The sequence below is a fragment of the Arvicanthis niloticus genome, chromosome 9 (genome assembly GCF_011762505.2).
Source record: "Arvicanthis niloticus isolate mArvNil1 chromosome 9, mArvNil1.pat.X, whole genome shotgun sequence".
Taxonomy (NCBI): Eukaryota; Metazoa; Chordata; class Mammalia; order Rodentia; family Muridae; genus Arvicanthis; species Arvicanthis niloticus.
Genome location: NC_047666.1, coordinates 67154590 through 67175392, shown reverse-complemented (window position 1 = coordinate 67175392; position 20803 = coordinate 67154590). Strand labels below are relative to the sequence as shown.

General features: G+C 39.8%; 1 protein-coding gene and 1 pseudogene across 3 annotated transcripts in view; one reads left to right on the top strand and one right to left on the bottom strand.

Annotated features, from left to right (window-relative positions):
• The window catches only part of LOC117714819 (killer cell lectin-like receptor subfamily B member 1F), a 525987-nt gene that overhangs the window by 108444 nt on the left and 396740 nt on the right, over positions 1-20803 (bottom strand). The window lies entirely within an intron of this gene.
• LOC117714810 (killer cell lectin-like receptor subfamily B member 1A) lies at positions 2534-9909 on the top strand (annotated as a pseudogene). Its single transcript, XR_013112648.1, has 5 exons — positions 2534-2618; positions 4791-4881; positions 5963-6037; positions 6788-6942; positions 7245-9909. The product of XR_013112648.1 is annotated as a killer cell lectin-like receptor subfamily B member 1A (transcript).

The following is a 20803-nucleotide window of genomic DNA, read 5'->3' as shown; positions in this document are numbered from 1 at the left end:
AGACTCTTAAATATGCTGAAAGTTTTGTGTACTACAAGTTGAAAGTACTTTCATAAATTCTCTGTATTTGATTGCAAAATATCATGACTCAAGATGGAAAATATTGTGTAATTGCTAAAATCTTCAGGCTAGGCCTGGGAACATAGTTTGGTAATGAAGTGCATACCGCAAATTTATGAGGCCCTATGTTTGATTCCTAGCACTGCGAAAAATTAAATGGATGGACCCTGGTGTTGGGTAAAATGGCTTGACAGAGACACCTGAGGAGGTTCCACTGAGTATTAAGTGAGCCATGAGACCACATACATACTTCCCCTTGGGACCCTCACATACACTTTCCCTTGCTTCTTTCTTCAGTGGTCTTAGGGGATGAGTCTGAACCCTATGCTATGAGTGTGTACCCCCTGTCTCCAGGAACTCACAGCCAGCTGTCTGCTGCAAAGCCATGTAATGATGAGCGCCTGGTACAATTCCATTCTGACCACAGAAGGTAAGTTTAAGGAAACCTTTGTTTTTCTTCTTCACTTGTAATGTGTGAATGTCTCACTTGGCATTTGTAGTCTTTGCTTTAAGGTTGTACAGATGAAAACTCTTGGAGGAGTTAGCACATCCCACAGATCAAAGTCCTCCATTCCCTGAACTTGGGCAGATGCAGTCCTTTCAGTCAGGTGAATGATGTTACATCCTTGTGGACCTTCAGGACAAGGCAGAGCAGCAAGTGTGGCTCCACCCTCAGTGCTTTTCCTGGTGTGTCAGTCATGACTTCTTTCCACATTTGTTGCGGCCCGAGCTGCCTCATGTTAGGAGCCAAAAATGTTGCGGCCTGAGGTGTCCCACACTTGGGGGCCAAAATATCGGGAACCACTCTTTCAATGTTGGGACTCACACTGCCAAAAGCCTTGGGGACTAACTTGGTAGAGTCCGCACTGCTCCAAGCTGCTGTGGTCAGTGGGTCGGGGTTCAGCAAGAGAGAGAGTGAGGATGGACGTGAAGAATGGAGACCAGACAGATTGTGATTCAATCCCGTTTATCCTTCAGTCTCTCTTCTTCTCTCCAAGTCCCTAGTCTTGAGTTCCTAGTCCCTAGTTCCTAGTCCCTAGTGCCTCCAAGTTCCAAGTTTCTTCTTCCAAGTGCTAAGTGCCTAATGCCTAATTCTCTTTGCCTAATACCTTATAATTCTTCCAGCTCCAAGTCTCAAGTGCTCTTCTTCCAAGTGCCTAATACCTAATAATCTGTTGTTTTCTTCTGTCTGCCTCTGCCTTTTTATATGTCTCACTTCTAAGCCATACCTCTAAGTCACGCCCTTAAGTCTTGGCTCTAAATCTGATCTCTAAGTCTCACACACCCAAGGGAAGATCCTGGGTATCTAAAACAAGATACTATCAGGGTGTGCTCAGCTGTTGTATGCTGTTGCAGTCAAGTCTCTTGTCAGGGTATATGCCTCAAGATGGCTGCAAGGATGATAGCCGCCTTCTGTCGGCTCCCCACACACATTCATGACATTTCCACACTCCACAGCTTCTTTATCAGCATAGATGTCTCAGGAGAATCTTAGAGCTTCAACTCATGTCATGCATAACCGTGGACGTTCACATATTACAACTGATTTTTACAACACAGCATAATATAATCTATATCATAATTGATGAAAATTTGAAGTAAGTGGCCACTTAAAATTTAAATGGAGGAAGAAAGTTACATTTCACTCACCTTGAGCTTCAATCACTGTGAGAGAATAACTCAAAACAGTTACAGGAATCAGAACAAAAGGAGGCCACATGTTACACCTTCTTTTCTTAATACAATAATGTATGATAGGAACAGATGCCAAACACAGCCAAACATTAGGCAGAGCTTTGGAACCCCATGAAAGTGGCAGAGGAAGGATTGTGGGAGCCAGAGGCATGGAGGACACCAGGAGAACAGGCTCCACAGAATCATCTAAGCAGGGCTCGTAGAGGCTCACTGAGACTGAAGCAGCAATCATGAGGCCTGCATGGGTCTACGCTAGGCCCTCTGCATATAGGTTATGGCTGTTAGCTTGGTGTACTTCTGGAATTCCTAACAGTTGGAGTTGGGGTATCTGTGACTCTGTTGGCTGCTCATGGGACCATTTTCCTCCTGCTGGGTCACCTTGTTCAGCCTTGATATGAGGGTTTGTGCTTAGTCTTACTGCATCTTGTTAGCCTGTATTTGGTTGATATCACTGAGAGGCCTGCTCTTTTCTGAAGAGAAACAAAGGAGTCGATCTGGGGGAGCAGGGAGGTGGAGGGGGTGAAACTGGGAGAAAAGGAAGGAGGGATTGGAGGGTGCTATCAGGATGTTTTGTATGAGAGAAGAATAAAGAAAAAAAAGACAGAGTGTGAGCTGTGTGCTAGGACAGACAGCAAGGTCAGTAACCATGGAGAAACCCTCAGAGACAGGAGTTGGTGGGTGTAGGCACCGTGGACTTTCTTTTGCTCATTTCACCTCAAAGACCTTGGGGTTTGTCGCTGCTCACCAGTTCAGTGTTTTATATATATCCCCATGTACAATGGACACAGCAAGAGTCTACCTCAACTTAAAGCCATTCCAGACTCCAACAGCTTGGTGTGCATCACCCCCGACTCTTCCCCCGGGTCAGTAGCTTTAGTTTTCTTTGTAGCATTAGAATATCTTCCAGAGTTATGATTTCTTCTTACAGTTTTACATTATTGTTTTGATGATGAGCAACTGTCTGTCAGCACTGAAGACTGTAGATGGCTACAACTTTGGAGAGAGGAAAAAAAGCTCGTCCATTCCATGTTTAGTCAGTTTACTCAGTGTGAAACTTGAGCAGCCATTCTTTTGACATTAGTCACCAGACCCTGAAGATAATTTATATCCAAAAAAAAAAAAAAAAAAAAAAAAAAAAAAAAAAAAAAAAAAAAAAAAGATGCTTCTAGCAGGTAGACTCACTATAAAGCATCTTGCCTGGTCTAAACTTCTCTTCAGAACACAAACACCACGACTCTTCTCCACGTCATTCTATCTCTGAGCCCTGGAGGAGTTGACAGATGTGGCCATCTGCCTGAAATGTGGAAGACTGATAGGAGGCATATATGAAGGGTACCATGACTTAGGGATGGATGAAAAGAGACGGACACAGAGGCAGAAAATATTTCTAAAGTGGTCATGGTATGGTATGAGGTTCTGTGACATAACTGAGCTTCCTTATATAAAACTGCAATGCTTGAAATCTAACCTTTCTATATTGTGTCAAAAATGTGAACCACAACTTTTTAAGGCTGTTTGTGAGAAACTATTAAATTAACAGATTTTTTTCTTTAATTAGTAAAAAGCCCTAAGAAAAAGTCACCAAATGAGCTTTATTATAAACTTTACATAGGGACTGGGAAAAGTAGAGAATTTTGATAACCAGAGAGATTTGATGGAGCCAGTGATAGACACAGGCAAGTGTTTGTTTTCCCTGTTTATGGCTACAAACATGGAAGAAGGGATTTACAAAGCTAAAGTTTTGGGGTTTTGTTTCCCACTGAGTCTAGTCAGCACTGCCAGTGTGTGCATTGCTCATGATCTGGAGCAAAGGTGGCCTCTTTTGCTCCAGATCATGACCCTGTCAGCCATCAGCTGTCAATGACTCCCCAGATGACTTTTGAACTTCATGCTCAACTCCTCCACCATGCTGGCTCTTTGCCTGACTTGAACGTTCAAAGGTCTTGTGCAGGCTACCACAAATAGCGTGAGTTCACGTGAGCAACTGCCCTGCTGTGTCAAGAAGACAGTGTTTCAGTGCAGTTGGTCACCATCTCTGACTCTGCAGTCATTCTGTCCCCTCTTCTGTGATCATGCTGGAGCCTTGGTTGGGGGTGGGATAAGATGCAGATGTTCCATTTAGGGCTGAGTATGTCATAGTCTCATATTCTCTATGTGTTGTGGGTGGTACACATTTGGTAACCCCACCACTGGGAGGTGAAGGCAGGAGAATCAGGAGCCAAAGTTCATTTTCAGCCAAACAGCGTCCAGGTCAGTCTGGACTAAAGGGCAACCCTACCTCAGAAAGGACAGAGCACAACAAAAAGAAATTATGAAAGTACTCTATTTAAGGAGAGAACACGGAAAACCACAGCCACATTATATAATATGTGGTTTGTGAGTGAGTGTGTGTGTGTGTGTGTATGTAGCAATGTACATAGAGTCTGGTACTAGGCAGTTTCAATTCATCTATCTACTAGGGGGTTTGGAACTCAGCCAATAAGGAGGGACTAACACAACTGAAATACTAAAAAATATCATCTGGACTCATGAGATGTTTCTCCTTGGATGCCACACCTTTGACTCAAAATGGAGAGCACTGTAGACAGCAGTGAATGAAAGAATAATGTCATTAGCACTGAAAGTCACAATTGTCACAAAACTGAGCATCAAAATGTCTCTTGACTAAAAGAAGATCCTCTTTAGAGATGCTTTGACTCCCTTCCTGAAACAGAACATACCACTTACTATTGGACAGCACTCAGCAGCTGTCAACACATCTTCACATCTACCAGGTTTGATTCAGTAAATGCTCCTTTGTGCATAATGTGTGCATAAGTGTTATTCTTTTATTCCTGCTTTATCAAAGCAAACAGTTGAACCTAACAGAGGATTCATCTCATAGAATTCTGCTTTATGATGGTGGAAAAAGTCTTACATCTGCAGCCGACCCTCTACTTGAATTCAATTGTTCTTGTTAGTCGAAACCACCTTTAACTGTTATTCCAGATGTCCTCAACTGACTTAAATGAGTTACAAGGTTTTTAACTTCACAGATGCCTGTCGGTGCCCACGTTCATATAGGTTGGCTCAGCTGTGCTGGGCTGATCCTTCTTGTCTTGGCCCTGATTGGGATAAGTGTCTTAGGTGAGGCCAGTACTTGTGCTTCAGAATCCTTCCTCTGCTTCTATCATATATATATATTGGTGCCTCTTCACATGGTTTGGTCCCCTTGAGCCTGGGGGAGGGTCAAGGATGCGAGTAGGTACAGGACAGTATCCCATACCCAGTGAGAAATTTCATATTGCCTTCATGCTTCCAAATTTCTCAGAGACCCATTAGGGGCTATTATATACAAAGAGCTCTGTAACAGACCCAAGAACGGCAAAAATGGCACCAGCAGATTTTGTCCTTTTCTGGTTCCTCTCCCTTGTTAAAGCCCCAAGGTCTATTTCCTTTTTTAGCCACTTCCTTATGCCTGATTTATTCCTGAGGCTGATCACCGAGGTCCAGCCACCAAAGCATCAAATTCCAGTTATCAAAATCCATTATTTGGCTACTCTGACTGACATGCCAATCAGGACTGCCCAACTGACCCTAGCACAGACTTCCCCTTTTTCTCCTTAAAAACCACTGCTTGCAAAATCACCTGCTGCTGTCTTTGCCCGATCCAGAGACAATCCTCCACCTTGCCCTTCTGGGATAATCCATCTACTTTGTGTTGAGAATTTGATGTCTGAGTGTGTTCTTAGCTGACTCCAAGCCTCCACACCACAACACACACACAACACACATGCATCCAGAACCTAAAAACATAAGTTATAATTGTGAAAAAAAACTTAACAAAGAAAACTAAAAGATTCAAGTGTTTGGTTTATTACATGTCTGTTAAACTCCACTGGCACTAAGCTGTCTTCCATGGAGGGGTGTGATAATATTCACTCTGAAGATGAGGATTCAGATAGTAAATGTGGATAAGTTAAGTGTCTCTGTAAGGCCATTAGATAATATATGACTAAATAGAGGTGCAAATCTACATATATTTTTCCTTGTTTATATATTCTGTCTCCACATTCCTCTCTCGGGCCAGTTTGCTAATATTTTGTTCTCAGTCCACATGTTCAGGTTTGTTGAAATAACTTGATTTCCTGAAGTGAGAAATCGAACACTTCTGTTTCACCATTCATTTTAGCATTTAATCCTATCTCTGTGTTTTCTCATTTACTAGTGCAAATCTTAATACAGAAACCATCAATAGAAAAATGCTCTGTATGTTTTCAAGAGAACCTGAACAAAACAAGAGGTAACTTTTGTGACTTGTATTTTGCAAGAATAATAGCTGATACTTGGGATTTACCAGGCGTTACATTAGCCAAGGCTTACAACAGCCATCTGTGAAAACTCTCTATCACCATAGTCTTTTGTTAGAGGAAATTGCTGCATAGAAACTTGTTGAGGATCTCATTATTGGTAGTTGATAAGGCTGGTAACATCTTTGAAACTGTGTGACCCTGAAGGCTGAGACCTTACCCACTTGGCCACACTGCCTCAGGATGCTATTGTTAACTTAAGAAAATGATCGTGTCAAACAATTAACTTTGCCTAAAGTTAAATAGAAACAAAAGTGTATTCCTTGTTATTTACATTTCTTTGATGTGTCATAATAATAATAATCTTGTCCCTCTACATATCAATAAAACTAACTACTGTGTATAATGAGGTACACACAGCAGGAACACAGTAGAAACATACCATGCCTCCTTCTCAGTTAAGAAAGTTCAGCTAAGGGGGTCATTCTTATTGAGACCACTACAGGGAACATTTGATTGTTTTAATAAACGTGTTGAATAGTTAATTTTGTCTGAAGTTAATTAATAGAAATAAAAATAAAATAAAGTTTTTGTTATTTATATTTCTTCAATATGTCATAACAGTAATCTTGTTCCTGCACATATTAATAAAAGTGTGCGCTAGTAAAGCAACTACTGTGTGTAACTGGCTGTGGTGCAGCAAGAACAGGGTAGAAATACACCATATCTTCCTCTCATTTCAGACAGTCCAGCTAAGATAAAGTGCCCCAAAGACTGGCTTTCACACTGAGATAAGTGCTTTCATGTTTCTCAAGCTACCAACCATTGGAAGAAAAGTCCAGCTGACTGTCATGGAAAAGGAGCCACTTCATTGCTCATTCAAGAACAAGAAGAACTGGTAAGTTGTTCAATAAAATAGAGACATTAACACATTCTTCAAAGGAAGTGGAGACGTTACATTATGGAAGCTCATAGTCTGAAAGACTAATTGGATATTTGAGCCAGTAGCTACATGTATATGGTGAATGTCTTTTGAATTATAAGTATGGGCACAAATTTCACAAAGGAGGACAAATCAACTGTGTTGAGGACTCAGGATAGAAACAGGGGACCCTTGAACTAGGTTTCAGGAGGTTGGTAGAATATGCATCACCAATACACAGAATCCGAGTTAAGTCCTCCCCTTTGTTTTGATTGTAGAGATTCCTACAGGACTCAACAAAGGGAAAAGACATTTCATTTTGGATTGGACTAAGTTACACATTGCCAGAAAAGAACTGGAAGTGGATAAATGGCTCAACTTTAAATTCTCTTGTGTGAGTACTAGAAGAGCTAATTTGAATATTCATTTCAGGTCAGAAAAGTGTAGGGCTCTAACACTGGTAGCATATGAACAACCTGAAAATATGATTTCAAAGCTGAAAATTTCCATGTATGAAAAGATACTAGCATTTTATAAGGTCATGTGTGTATATATATGCATACATGATAGTTTTCTAAGACCAGGGAATAGACTAATTCCTTTGGAATGAATAAGCATTTTAAAAATGCCTACCTAGAGGGGCTGGAGAGATGGCTCAGCATTTAAGAGCACTGACTGCTCTTCCAGAGGTCCTGAGTTCAAATCCCAGCAACTACATGGTGGTTCACAACCATCCGTGATGAAATTGAATGCCCTCTTCTGGTGTGTCTGAAGACAGCTACAGTGTACTCATAAATAAAATAAATAAAAAACAAAAAACAAAAAAAAATGCCTACCTAGAGCCTATAGGCACATAGAACTTCCCCCCTTACACTTTATATATGTTTCAAAGAAGTTCTTAAATGGCACTGTTCATGATGTGGTTCAGATGATCCATACTGTGTTATGAGACTGGTTTCTCAGCCCAAACCAGCAGAGGAAGAGTGAGTGTGGAAGGAGATGGAGCAGGTATTAGCTTGAAGCTTTGACAGCTGAGAGAAATGACCACAAATCACAGATTGCATCACAGCTGAACTAGAGTTGTGAAAGAGACAATTATTTGAGGAGCTGTGATGAAAACAGGCATTAATCAGTTTTCATTGTAACAAAATGTCAAAGATAAACAAGAGTGGGAAATCATTTGATTTTCAATAATATCAATGTATTAAATATAGAAAATGTTAAAAATACAAAATTGATGTACAATAGAGAAGTGAAGTTTACAGAGTAAACTCAGTGAATCTGTCACTTTACTCTGAGGACAAGATGACACTATGATTAGACAGAAGCCATTCGTGAGCCTGGGGGCGCCATGCTCAGTCAGAAGAGTGTCAGTAAAGCAAGTCCACTGTTGTTTTAACTCTCTGTCCCTGGCTTTCAGGTACAGAAAAGGGAGAAAACAGTTTCCTCGACAGGATTATTTTGAGAATTAATAAGGAATGTTAGAGAACTCCTCAGGAGTCTGGTAGGAGGAGGCCTGGGAGGCCTTAAATGAATTTTGAAAGGAAGTCATTGACTTAAACAGATCAGCTCTAAGGAAATTATCCTGAGAGCTGCAGAAGATCCTGAAGGGTGGAAGAGATAAAAGAGGGGGAAGGATGACTTCAGATTGTCTCTCACTATCAAGGGCTCTATGAAGAACTAAACAAAGAAAAAACACCCATGAGGGAGCCACACCCACTATCATATGCCACCTTCTTTTAAGATCCATCAGTGCATTTAGAACTCATCTCTCCCTTACAATTAACCCAGAGACTGTCTGCATCAGAGCTTGAATTTTAATCATGTTTCCACTAGCATGGAGTGATGGGAGCCATGCACGTTTTAAACTCATGTTAATTAAATACTTGTCAACCTAAGAAAAGAGAATGAAAGTAATTATGACTATATTGTGAGTTGAGCCTGTTTCTCTCTCTGCATCCAGTTCTGTGATCTAGACCCTGTGAGCTCACTCTGTATATTGAATACATTCACTGAGCACCGACTGTGTGTAACTGTTGTGATTAATTCATGGTTATCTTAATACTTCCCCAAATATTAGCTACTCAAACCACAGAAATGAACCCACATACCTATGGTCACTTGATCTTTGACAAAGGAGCTAAAACCATCCAGTGGAAAAAGGACAGCATGTTCAACAAATGGTGCTGGCTCAACTGGAGGTCAGCATGTAGAAGAATACAAATGAATCCATTCTTATCCCCTTGTACAAATCTCAAGTCCAAGTGGATAAAGAACCTTCCCATAAAATCAGATACACTGAAACTAATAGAAGAGAAGTTGGGGAAGACCCTAGGCACAGGGGAAAAGTTCCCGAACAGAACACCAATGGCTTATGCTCTAAGATCAAGAATTACCAAATGGGCCCTCATAAAAGTGTAAAATTTCTGTAAGGCAAAGGACACTGTCAATAAGACAAAACAGCATCCAACAGATTGGGAAAAGATCATTACCAATCCTGGATCCAATAGAGGGCTAATATCCAATATATACAAAGAACTCAAGAAATTATACTCCAGACAACCAAATAACCCTACTAAAAAATGGGGTACAGAGCTAAACAAAGAATTCTCAACTGAGGAAATTCAAATGGCCGAGAAGTACCTTAAGAAATGCTCAACATCCTTAGTCATCAGGGAAATGCAAATCAAAACAATCCTGAGATACTACCTCACACCAATCAGAATGACTAAGATCAAAAACTCAGTTGATAGTAGATGCTGGCAAGGATGTGGAGAAAGAGGAACACTCCTCCAATGTTGGCGGGATTGCAAGCTGGTACAACCACTCTAGAAATCACTCTGGTGGTTCCTTAGAAAATTGGACATAGCATTACCTGAGGACCCAGCTATATACTCAGAAGATGCTCCAACATATAACAAGGACATATGCTCCACAATGTTCATAGCAGCCTTATTTATAATAGCCAGAAGCTGGAAAGAATCCAGATGTCCTTCAACAGAGGAATGGATACAGAAAATGTGGTACCTTTACACAATGGAGTATTACTCAGCTATTAGAAATAATGAATTCAAGAAATTCTTAGGTAAATGGATGGAACTAGAAAATATCATTCTGTGTGAGGTAACCCAATCCCAAAAGAACACACATGGTATTTACTCACTGATAAGCAGATATTAGCCCAAAAGTTTGAAATAGCCAAGATTCAACTACCAGACCACATGAAGCTCATGAAGAAGGAAGACTAAGTGTGGATGCCTCGGTCCTACTTAGAAGGAGTAACAAAATACTCAAGGGAGCAAATATGGAGACAAAGTGTGGGACAGAAACTGAAGGGGGGCCCGTCTGGAGACCATTCCCCCTGGGTATTTATCCCATGTGCAGTCACCAAAGGTAGACGCTGATGTGGATGTCAGGAAGTGCATGCTGAAAAGAGCCTGATGTAGTTGTCTCCTTAGAGGTCTGCCAGAGTCTGACATATTCAGAGGCAGATACTCACAGCTAACCACTGATCTGATCAAGGTTTTCCCAATGGAGAAGTTAGAGAGAAGACTGAAGAAGCTGAAAGGGTTGGTGGCCCCATGAGGAGAGCAACAATACCAACCAACCAGAGCTCCTTAGGATCTAAACCACCAGCCTGGGAACACATATGGATGGACCCATGACTCCATCTATATATGTAAGGGAAGATGGCCTTGTTGGGCATAGGTGGGAGATCCTTGGTCCCATGAAGGCTGAACACCGAGTGGTGGTGGTGGGGGATTTGAGGGTGGGGAGTGGGGAGGTGGGAGTGGGGGGGGTTGGGGGCACATCCACATAAAAGCAGGAGAAGGGGGGATGGGATAGGCGTTTTCTGGGTTGTGGGTGGAATGGGGGTAAGGGGATAAAATCTGAAATGTAAATATAATATCCAATAAAAAATAAATTAAAAAAAAGAAAAAAATAACCTCTCTTGTATTTTTCTTAAAGGTGACCAGCTATTAGGACTCAATCATGTACTGGTCTAGAAATCAATCCAATATTGTAAATAACAGTCTACACTTGGAAGTCTGGTTCTGGACATTTTCAGAGACATATTTGGAAGTTAGTTGTAGTTCACTATGATGTTAGGATAGTAAGAGACAAAGTTGGGACAGAATTTGGATTTCAAACAAGGATTAGTGCATGTTTTAAGGCTCTTTTAATTGTTCAGCTAAAATTGGTTTTGTCTTTGCTACAGTATTTATTGTAAGTTGCATTGACTGTATAATTTTCAATTGTGTTAGTGTGTTGAAACCTGGCATGTCTGTTATGGGGGTCTATCAACCAGCTTTTGTCTTACTGCCCTGTGTATTAGAAAATGATTCTCTGAACAAAGCTTGAAAGTGCTGGAAGAAGTGAGTTAGGCTTTAAGCAGAATCAAAAGAGTAGCGGGCTTGATTATTGCTGGTATAACAGCTTTAATTTCATTAATTGCTAGCACTACTTCTTTTGCAATAGAATTGACACAAGGAGTTAAGACAACTCTTTTTGTTAACCATCTAGCAAAAAAAAAATGTTACTAATGTGTTGAGTGTGCAAAAGGATTTAAATAGATGTCTGGAACAACAGATGATGCTCTATAACCTATTTAAACTATTTGAAGGAGGTTCAGGATTCAAGAGTGAGGAGCCATCCCAATTGTCATGACAAATATCATTGAAGTAGTGTTACTTCTAAAATTTACAATGATTGTTATTATAATTTTAAAAAAAGTTTAAAGACACCTGTAGGGTATTTGGCATAATCCTAACACCTCTCTGGGTGTGTCAACTTTGCATAGAGAGATTATGAATTTAAAAAGACTGCTTTGTTGAGCTTTGATGCTGCAGATAATGCCGATAAAATTATTCATGACCTGAGGTCAATATTTCCATTTTAGTCAAACCTCAGGGATGGCATATATAGCTTGATCAGCCCTTCTTGTTCTGAGAATACTTTTATTCCTGCCCATTGTGTTAAAGCTTGTCTGTAACTACATCAACAGGTGGCAGCCAAAGTACATGACTTGAAACTGATAATGGACCCCCAGACAGAGTTATTAATTTAACAAGCTGGCAAGCCCAGGATGGGTAAGATTCTGCACAGAGCTTTACCAACCTAAGACAGAAGTGCATTGTTTATGATAATGCATATTCCATGATGGGTAAGGAAAGCTTTCTTGTCAGAACAACCTAAGACAGGCTCACTTTGGTTTATGCAATAAAAAGGGGGAAATGTGGAGAGCTTTTGGGGCTGCCTGGCAGGAATATGTCATTGGCCAAGGACAAGGAAATGGACTGCAGGCAGGAATCTGACATTGGGCTGGAACAAAGAAGTAATTTCAGGCAGAAATCTAAATCCTAGGCTAGAACAAAGAAGAAATTTCAGGCAGGAATCAAAATCTTAAGCTATAACAAAGAAATAATTTTAGGCAGAAACCTAAATCTTAAGCTAGAACAAAGAAGTAGGCTTCAGGCATGAAAATGACTTTGGACTACGACAAGGAATTGTTCGGATGTTTTGATCATCCTGATAAGCCCTTAGAAATAGTGATCACAGAAGTGCTCATGGGGACTCTGTTTATTGTCCTGACTGTTCTTTGATTATTTGGGTTCATTGTCTTCCTTGTTCCTGGACTATTTGCATCTCTTGTATTGCTAGCTCCTCAACCTAGAACTGACCTTAATACTTGCACGAAATTTAAACAGGATAAAGTCAAAAAAGGAGGAGGAGGAGTGGGATAGGGGATTAATGGGTTCGGGAACTAGGGAAGGGGGATGGCATCTAAAATGTAAATAAATAAAATATCAAATAAATATAAAAACCTACCTCCACAGTGACACATTTCCTCCAATAAGGCCACATATCCTAATGGTGACAATTTCTATGGCCAAGCATTCAAACATTTGAATCTATGAGGCCATTCCTATTAAAACCCCCATTGCTATTTAATCTATTTTGAGTTAATTTTTCTTTATATAATAATATAATATAAGAATCACACTTCATTCTTTTTATGGGGATTTTCAGTTTTCTAAACATTATTCATTGAAGGGACTAATTTTTCCAAGTCGCTTTAATTGTCAAGATAATTTGAATATAGACATGACAATTTATTCATGTTCTTGGTACTGTGCTATTCCTTTCAGTCTATTTGTGTCTATGCCAGTACCACACTGTTTTAATTACAATGTATTATTAACATGTTTTCAAATCAGGCAGCATGTGTCTTCTTACTTTGTTTTTAATGTTTAAAATCCTCTGATATTCCATTTAGATTTCAAGATAAAATTTTCTATTCCTGTGAAGATGTTATTAATATTCTAATAAAGATTGCTTTGAATCTGTAGATACTTTGATTAATATGACAATCCCAACAATATTGTCATCAAACCCATTATCTCAAGATTATATTAGTTAGCATTTGCTTAATTTCATTTAGCAGTGTTTTATACTTTTCACTGCATATGTCCTTCACACCTATAATTGGCTTTCTTCATGAAATTGGAAAAGGAATTTTTAAAAAATTCTTTTAAATTGCTTTTAAGTGATGCATGGTGTTCCAAAAAGTAATGACCTTTACATTTTAATTTTCTATTCTGAAATGCTTAATTCAGTTCTAATGAGTTTGTTTGTATGTCTGAGACAGACAGTGAGCGACATACACAGAGGTTTTCATTCTTTGTAAATTATATATGCATATGATGCATTATGATCATAGCTGCTCCTCATATCATCCCCCTCCAGTCCCTTCTAGACCCCTCTTTAATGTATCCCTCTCCCATGGCTTTTTATTTGTTTGTTTATTATTTTCTTATTTATAATCTACTGAGTTCAGTGAATGCTACCTGTACATGCATAGGTGTGGGACCATCACTGGAGCGTAAGCAACCCACCATTGGCCACAGCCACAGAGAAAACTGATTCTTCTTTTCATAACAATTATCAACTGCTAATTAATAGCTCTTCAGGAAGGAGTGGGGCCTTGTGAATCCCTCTCCCAACCTTGCTGAGTGTCTTTTTTTTTTTTTTTTTTTTTTCATTTTTGAGAAAGTGTATCTGTGTAGTCTGGTGTTCTAAAACTCACTATGTAGACCAGGCTGGCCTTGAACTCACAGAGAACCTCCTATCTTTGCCTCACAAGTACTAGGCATGCACAACAACTTCGAGCCCAGGCTGGAATTTTGACTGGCTTGATTTTGTGCAGATAATCCCAGCTGCTGTGAGTTTGTGAAGGCCACAACCATGTCATTTCCAGAAGACAGAATTTTAGGGTATTTTTACATTCTTTTCACCTGGTTCCTCCACGATGTTCCCTGGGTGGGAATTAATATAGACATTTCTTTTCAGGCTGAGCACTCTCACTTACTTATTCTCGGCACATTGATCATTGCTTACTACAAAAAATGGATGTTTGGAAAGAGTATGACAACATGGCCATTTACCAAATGAACAACAATAGGTTCCTCCCTTTGGCCTATGATGCCCATAGCCTTGGGTTTCAATACATTTATAGCAGCAGGCGTGAGTTCTCTCCTATAGAGAGTAAGAGACCTAGAATCCAATTGGAAATCCGGTTGTTTACCCCTATAACCTGCATACCAGTATTGCATCGGTGGTTAGCAAGACTACTGATGGCTTCTCCCTCAGCAGCCTGCACAGCACTTTCTAGTGTTACGAAAGCTTACCACCAGCTTAGAGGTTTCCTGGTCAATTCCAGATTGGTTAATTTATGTTCTGAAAACATGCGGTATCTTCACCAATAGTAATTGTGTAAAATTAAGAACAAAGGCAATAGCCTGTGTTGTTTTGGGTAACTCTGGGGTATCCCTTACAACTTTCTTACAGAATATCCCATGTTTGGGACTGAGACATTAATTTAATTATCATATACCATGCAAAAAAATTATTTTCCAAACAGTTTATGCATCTGTGATGCTTTAGTTTAAGAAGTATGATTTTCCTTTCTTTTGTTGGATCATCCTTTGCTATTTACTTTTTTTTTTTATGGTTAGCACCTGAAAAGACCAGTCCCATATCTCTTAGACTTTGCATGGGAGTTTTCTCTGAGATAAATTTTGTCACATTGAGGTTATTTTATTTCTCAAATCAATTTTCCTGCCTCTTTCTTTTTGTAATGTCTGGCAATATACATATGGTATCCATAAGCAAACTAGAACATCCTATTCATGCCCTTTGTTTTGTTTCATTGAGAAGAAGGAGCCTGTCTGTCTGTCATGACCTGGCAAGTAGGCCATTCTTCAGTTACAGGGTTCTGAGCAAAAAGGTCCAGGGGATCAGAGATTAAAGAAGATAGGTGAACCTGAGCTTGGGAGGTCTCGCAGAAGCCGTGTCCTATGCCAAGGACGCTTGTTAATAAATACAGCATTTTGTAGACTATTTCCAGGGGGAAAGATGGGACAGAGTCAGAAGAAAGCTATCATACAATGGGATGAAATCAGCAGGAAGCTAGCCAAGCAGTGATGCACAAAGGGAACTTGAAAAATCTCAAGAGCATGACAGATGGAGCACACAGTGGCCTTGGGGCTGATGACCCTGTTTTTTATGGGGAAAAGTCAAGTTTCCAGGAACTGAAGCCATAAGTCCTTTGAAGCCCTACCTTCAGGCCCAGACTGGCCTGGACAAGTTCATGGTTGGGCAATGACACAGAATTAGGTTCCTTCTGTCCTTTCATTATGACATCTGAGAAAGCCTTGGGTAGGTCTGGCTTTCAACAGTGTGGGAGGTTTCTACCCAAATCCCCTGCAGGATGAAGCATGGGAGAGGCTTCACTTGCCTATTCTCTTCTGCAATATGTTTCCTTGTGCTGGGGTGCAGCCTCCTAGTTAGTGTCTGAATTTCCCACAGATCTGCTCGGGTGTGTGTGCCAAGCAATGCCTCTGTGGATCAAGGAGCTCTTGTAGCTTCCTGGTGAGTCATTCTGCTCATGGCACCCACTGCTTTGCACTTTGAGCCTGAAGCATATAATCTTAACTCATGACTGCCATTTTCTGGCTCAGATTCTCACCTTCTTGCAAATAATTATTCCTTTACCGTGTTCCTTTCACATTTAAGAGTGCTGTTGCTTGTGTTTTACTCTATTTTTATACATCTTAACTTCCATTATTAATCTGGAAGTGTTCAATATCAAAAGAAGCTTCTAATTGAAAACTTGTCTTTATTTTTCTTGAGACACTCAGTAGAACTTTTACTATGGCCATACTATAAAACCCTGGATAATCATTCACCATTTGACTTTGATTTACTATTTCCTTGTCTGTAACACCACATTGCAATCTTTTTTGCCCATTCTATATCTGTCTGCCTCTCTCTCTCTCTCTCTCTCTCTCTCTCTCTCTCTCTCTCCTCTCTCTCTCCCTCTCTTTTTCTTTCCTTCTGTTTTATTGTGACAAGATACACCTAAATTCTGGTACATCTGAATTCTGATATAGATATAGATATAGATATAGATATAGATATAGATATAGATATAGATATAGATTAGATATAGATATAGAAATAGATATAGATATAGATATAGATATAGATATAGATTAGATATAGATTAGATATAGATATAGATATAGATATAGATATAGATATAGATATAGATTAGATTAGATATAGATATACATATACATATACATATATATGTATGTATATCTATCTATATATATATATGTGTGTGTGTGTGTATGTGTGTGTGTGTGTATTCTGAAAATCAGGTAGTCAAAGACATTATTAGCTCAAAACCACAGCAAAATTCTCCAGGCATGTAATGTCAGGATGGTTTTCTTTTTATCTGTGCAACAATGGCTACATTACTGTGCATTAAATGGTGTTGCTCCTCATATTCTGTAACCAGCAAGTGGTCAGTTTGCTTCACATTCATGAATAAAGGGCACCTATCTCTGGTTGTTTTTCTTAATTAGTTCACACTTTGTATCACAGAGGCATTTGTAAGCACTTTTATTAGAAACTACTTTACCTTCTTAGCAGAGATATTATGAATTACTTTTAGCCATGGATGGCTTCAGAACTTACAGCTAAAGTTCAGTGTCCTCAAAGCATCATTTGAATCTTCTGTTTAGAGCACCAGACTTCTCTTCACTCTACTGATATTTCTGAGTCATTCCCTCAGCTTTCATTTACTGGAAGATTGCTTATTTAAGTGTGCTCCATGAGGAAACTTAATGTTGGTATGTTTATCCACACATCCCCCCATGTAAGGCTATACTATCTTAACAAAGGAAGGAGTTTTTGTGGCAAGAACATACATTGCTAACAAATTTCCAGGTAATTCTTATATAAAATAAACCCTGAGACCCTTATACGTCGAAATGCCTATATATTCTAGAGTTGCCACTTTTTCTAGAAATGTATAGAATCACTCAAGATGGACAACTTGTGAAAATCTCACACACTTACTCATGTCTTTGGTTTAGATGAAGCAGAGACCTGTGCTTGGCATTGAGTGAAATGACTGTTATCTAACAGAGACAGCTGAAGATGTTTCACTGAGGCTTAAGTGAGCTGTGAGACCCTCATACTGGCTTCCCCTAACTTTGTAATCAAGTTGTAGGTCACACCCTGTCTTCTGGAACTCACAGACAGCAGACTGCAGCCACTGCCATGTAATTGCAAGCACCTGGTACAATTCTACTCTGATCACAGACTTTAAGGAAATCCTTGCTTTTCTTCTTTTTCACTTGTGATATAAGAGTGTCTGACTTGGAGACATTTGTAGTTCTTTCTCTAAGGCTCTAGGCCTGAAAAATCACTGGAGGAGTTAGCACATCCCATAGACCCAAGTCCTCTATTCTCTGTTGCTCTGACAAATGAAGTTCTTAACTCAGGTGAACATTGACCTGTAGCTGTCCAGCGGCCATGGATGAACTGGATTTACCTGAAAGAGGGGCTGGAAATGAAAAAAGGACAGGGGTGGGAGAGAAACATGAAGCCAAGGCAAGATTCTGATCAAGGCTCCAACTTTAATATTCAGCACAGCATTGATATAGGGGAAGCCCACTGAACCCATCCTTTGTTTCAGCTGGATAATGTTGCAAAGCAGTCTCAGCAGGCAGTCTGCTCTTCTAAGTTCTTCCAGGAAGTTGTAAATGTAAAAAAAGTGGAAGACTTCACCTAGGGGTTAAGGTCCTGTAGGAAGTTGTAAATGTAAAATAAGCAGATGACTTCACCTAGGGGTTAAGGTCCTTTGTGGCAAGCAGGAAGGTCTGTTCATCCTGCTGAAGGCTGGGAAGGGAACACTGGCCCAAGTCCTCCTCTCCCTGTTGCTCTGACACATAAAATCCTTAGTTCAGGGGAACACTGGTACATCCACATCCATGTGGATCTTCAGGACAATGATAACAGGCATGAATGGCTCCTTCCTCATTGCTTTTCCTGTTGTGTCAGACATTATTGTTTTGACACCACATTTATGTTATTTCACACTTCACAGTTTCTTTCACAACATGGATATTTCAGGAGGCTGTTATACTTCAATTCATCTCAAAGAGCACCAGAGACTTTCACATATTTTAGTTTTCACAATGTGGCACAGAATAATTCCTAGAACTGGGGTGGGGTGGAATCTATGAAATTTAAATTTTATGTGATTAATTTTCTCTATATTAGAAAAATTTGTAAATGGATATCAGCTGTTTACACATGGAATCACAGTGAGAAGATAACCTTATTTTGCCATGGCATTGATGTGTCCTATTCCCGATAGCCAACACCCAGTAAACACCTGTGTTGATTTAACATTAAGCCTGATAGTGACTTACTGGTCTGTTTTAGGTTTACTAACATGGATTCTGGTTTAGTTTTTAGAGAAACATCAACTTGCCATCTAAAATGCATATAGTTACTTTCAGTGTTTTGTCAAGTCTGTCATCTCTGGGCTCCATTATTTGAGTAGTATGCCTCATGTAGGTAAGATTATTTTAAAGAAAAGTACAGATGAATGTATTGTAGCTGCTATGATCATGATTATTAGAGAAACTGAGTGTGGGTTCTCTGTGACCACCACGAGTAGCAGAATAATCATTCATGTGAAGCATGAAGGTCTAGTTTAGCATAACTCAGTAACTGGTGATGGTTCATGCTTCTGGAGTCTGATACCAGGAAGATTATTTTAGGCACATATAAACACAGCACAATTTTAGACAAAAGTTACCAAGTGGCAATTAATTCAACCCTTCATGCACAATACAGCTTAAAACATGACAACATTGAAACACTTTTTAAAGTAATTGTGAGTTCTTTCATAAAGGTGGGTTTTATATATTGACTACATGTGACCTCTTCAGGGTTTGGAGAAGTTCTGGTGTGGTTGTGGTCAAATAGCACAGGGGTCACCTTGTCTATTAACCACTTCTGCTCCCATTTGTAAAGCACATATGACATCTCCCATAAGGATGAGTTGTTTTGACTGAGAAACAATGGTCAAGATAAGGAAGAGTCTGGGGAAGCCGTGTGTGGCCCCACAGATAGCACAGAGATCACCAGGTTATTAACCACATCCATGACCAGAATTCTGTATAGAAAATATGTTTATACATCCTTTCTTTTGAAGGGACAAGTCTGCATGTTTAACATTCCTGGTTCCCCTAGTTTTATCTGTGAACACAAGAACCTCTGTGCCATCTTCAACTGCATGTGTCATCATAGGCAGATCAAAAACGTCCAATGATATTTTTGTTATTTTGTGTTCTGGGTTTCTTTAAGACTTTTAAGTGTCTCACATTGCCTAAGTTTGTCCTGGATCTTCCAGCCCCTATCTTCCAAGTGAGGGATTGCAGGTGTTGTGCCTCCATGTCCTTCCAGGATTCCTTTCTTTAACAAGCCCTATTACTACAACCCTAGAACTTCACATAAGATGTCACTTCTCACACAGATTTTACATCCATTCACTACACTGTCAATCAGGAATGGAGACTGGGGCCAGTTCTTGAAACAGGTCCTAACAGCTTTTGCATACAAGTATTTCATTCAAAAGGCAAAGATCATATTCCATATGTTTTTCCTAAGGATTATCTTCAGGGCCTGGGAAGATGGCTCAGTCAGAAAAGTGCTTGCCACATAAGTGAGAGAATATGAATTCTGTGCTTCATAACCTACGTAAGAAAGCTGGGCCTGGAAACACAAGCTGTAAACTCAGTTTCAGGTAGGGAGAGACTGGCGGATCCTTGGAACTCACTGGTCAGTTAGCCTAACTTAATCTGTGAGCTCCAGATTCAGTGAGAAAACCTGTCTTATAAAAACTACAGAGAACAATCTTACTTCTGAGGACAAGTATTGAACATGCTTACAAGATGGACTAACTTGTGCTAGGTATTATATCTCATATTCCACCCCCCCCTCTCTCTCCTAAACAAGGTTTCTCAGTGTAGCCTTTGCTGTCCTGGAACTTATTCTATAGACCAGGTTGGGCTTGAACTCACAGAGATCCATTTGCCTCCGCCCCCCAAATGCTAGGATTAAAGATGTGTACCACTTCTTTTCTTCTAAAGGACATTTAGAGCTAATTAGATATCCAGATTTTTTATTTCTGGAGATAAATGCATTGCATATACTTATATTTCTTCTTTGCCACAAGTTCTGCAGAGAAATGAAACACAAAGAACCCAAAAAATTCTTGGGTGAATGAAGCAACTGGTCTGTTTCAAATCCTCATGCTGCTTCAAAATAAAGTCAAACAACCAAACCCCTAAACCCTCACAACTCCAGGATTCTGGCTGACTGTGGAGTTTGGAGGAGATGTGGGGGGGTATGGGGGATGTGGGTGGGAAGTTGGGCAGTAAGGGAGGTAAAGTGGGAAGAAATGACCTAG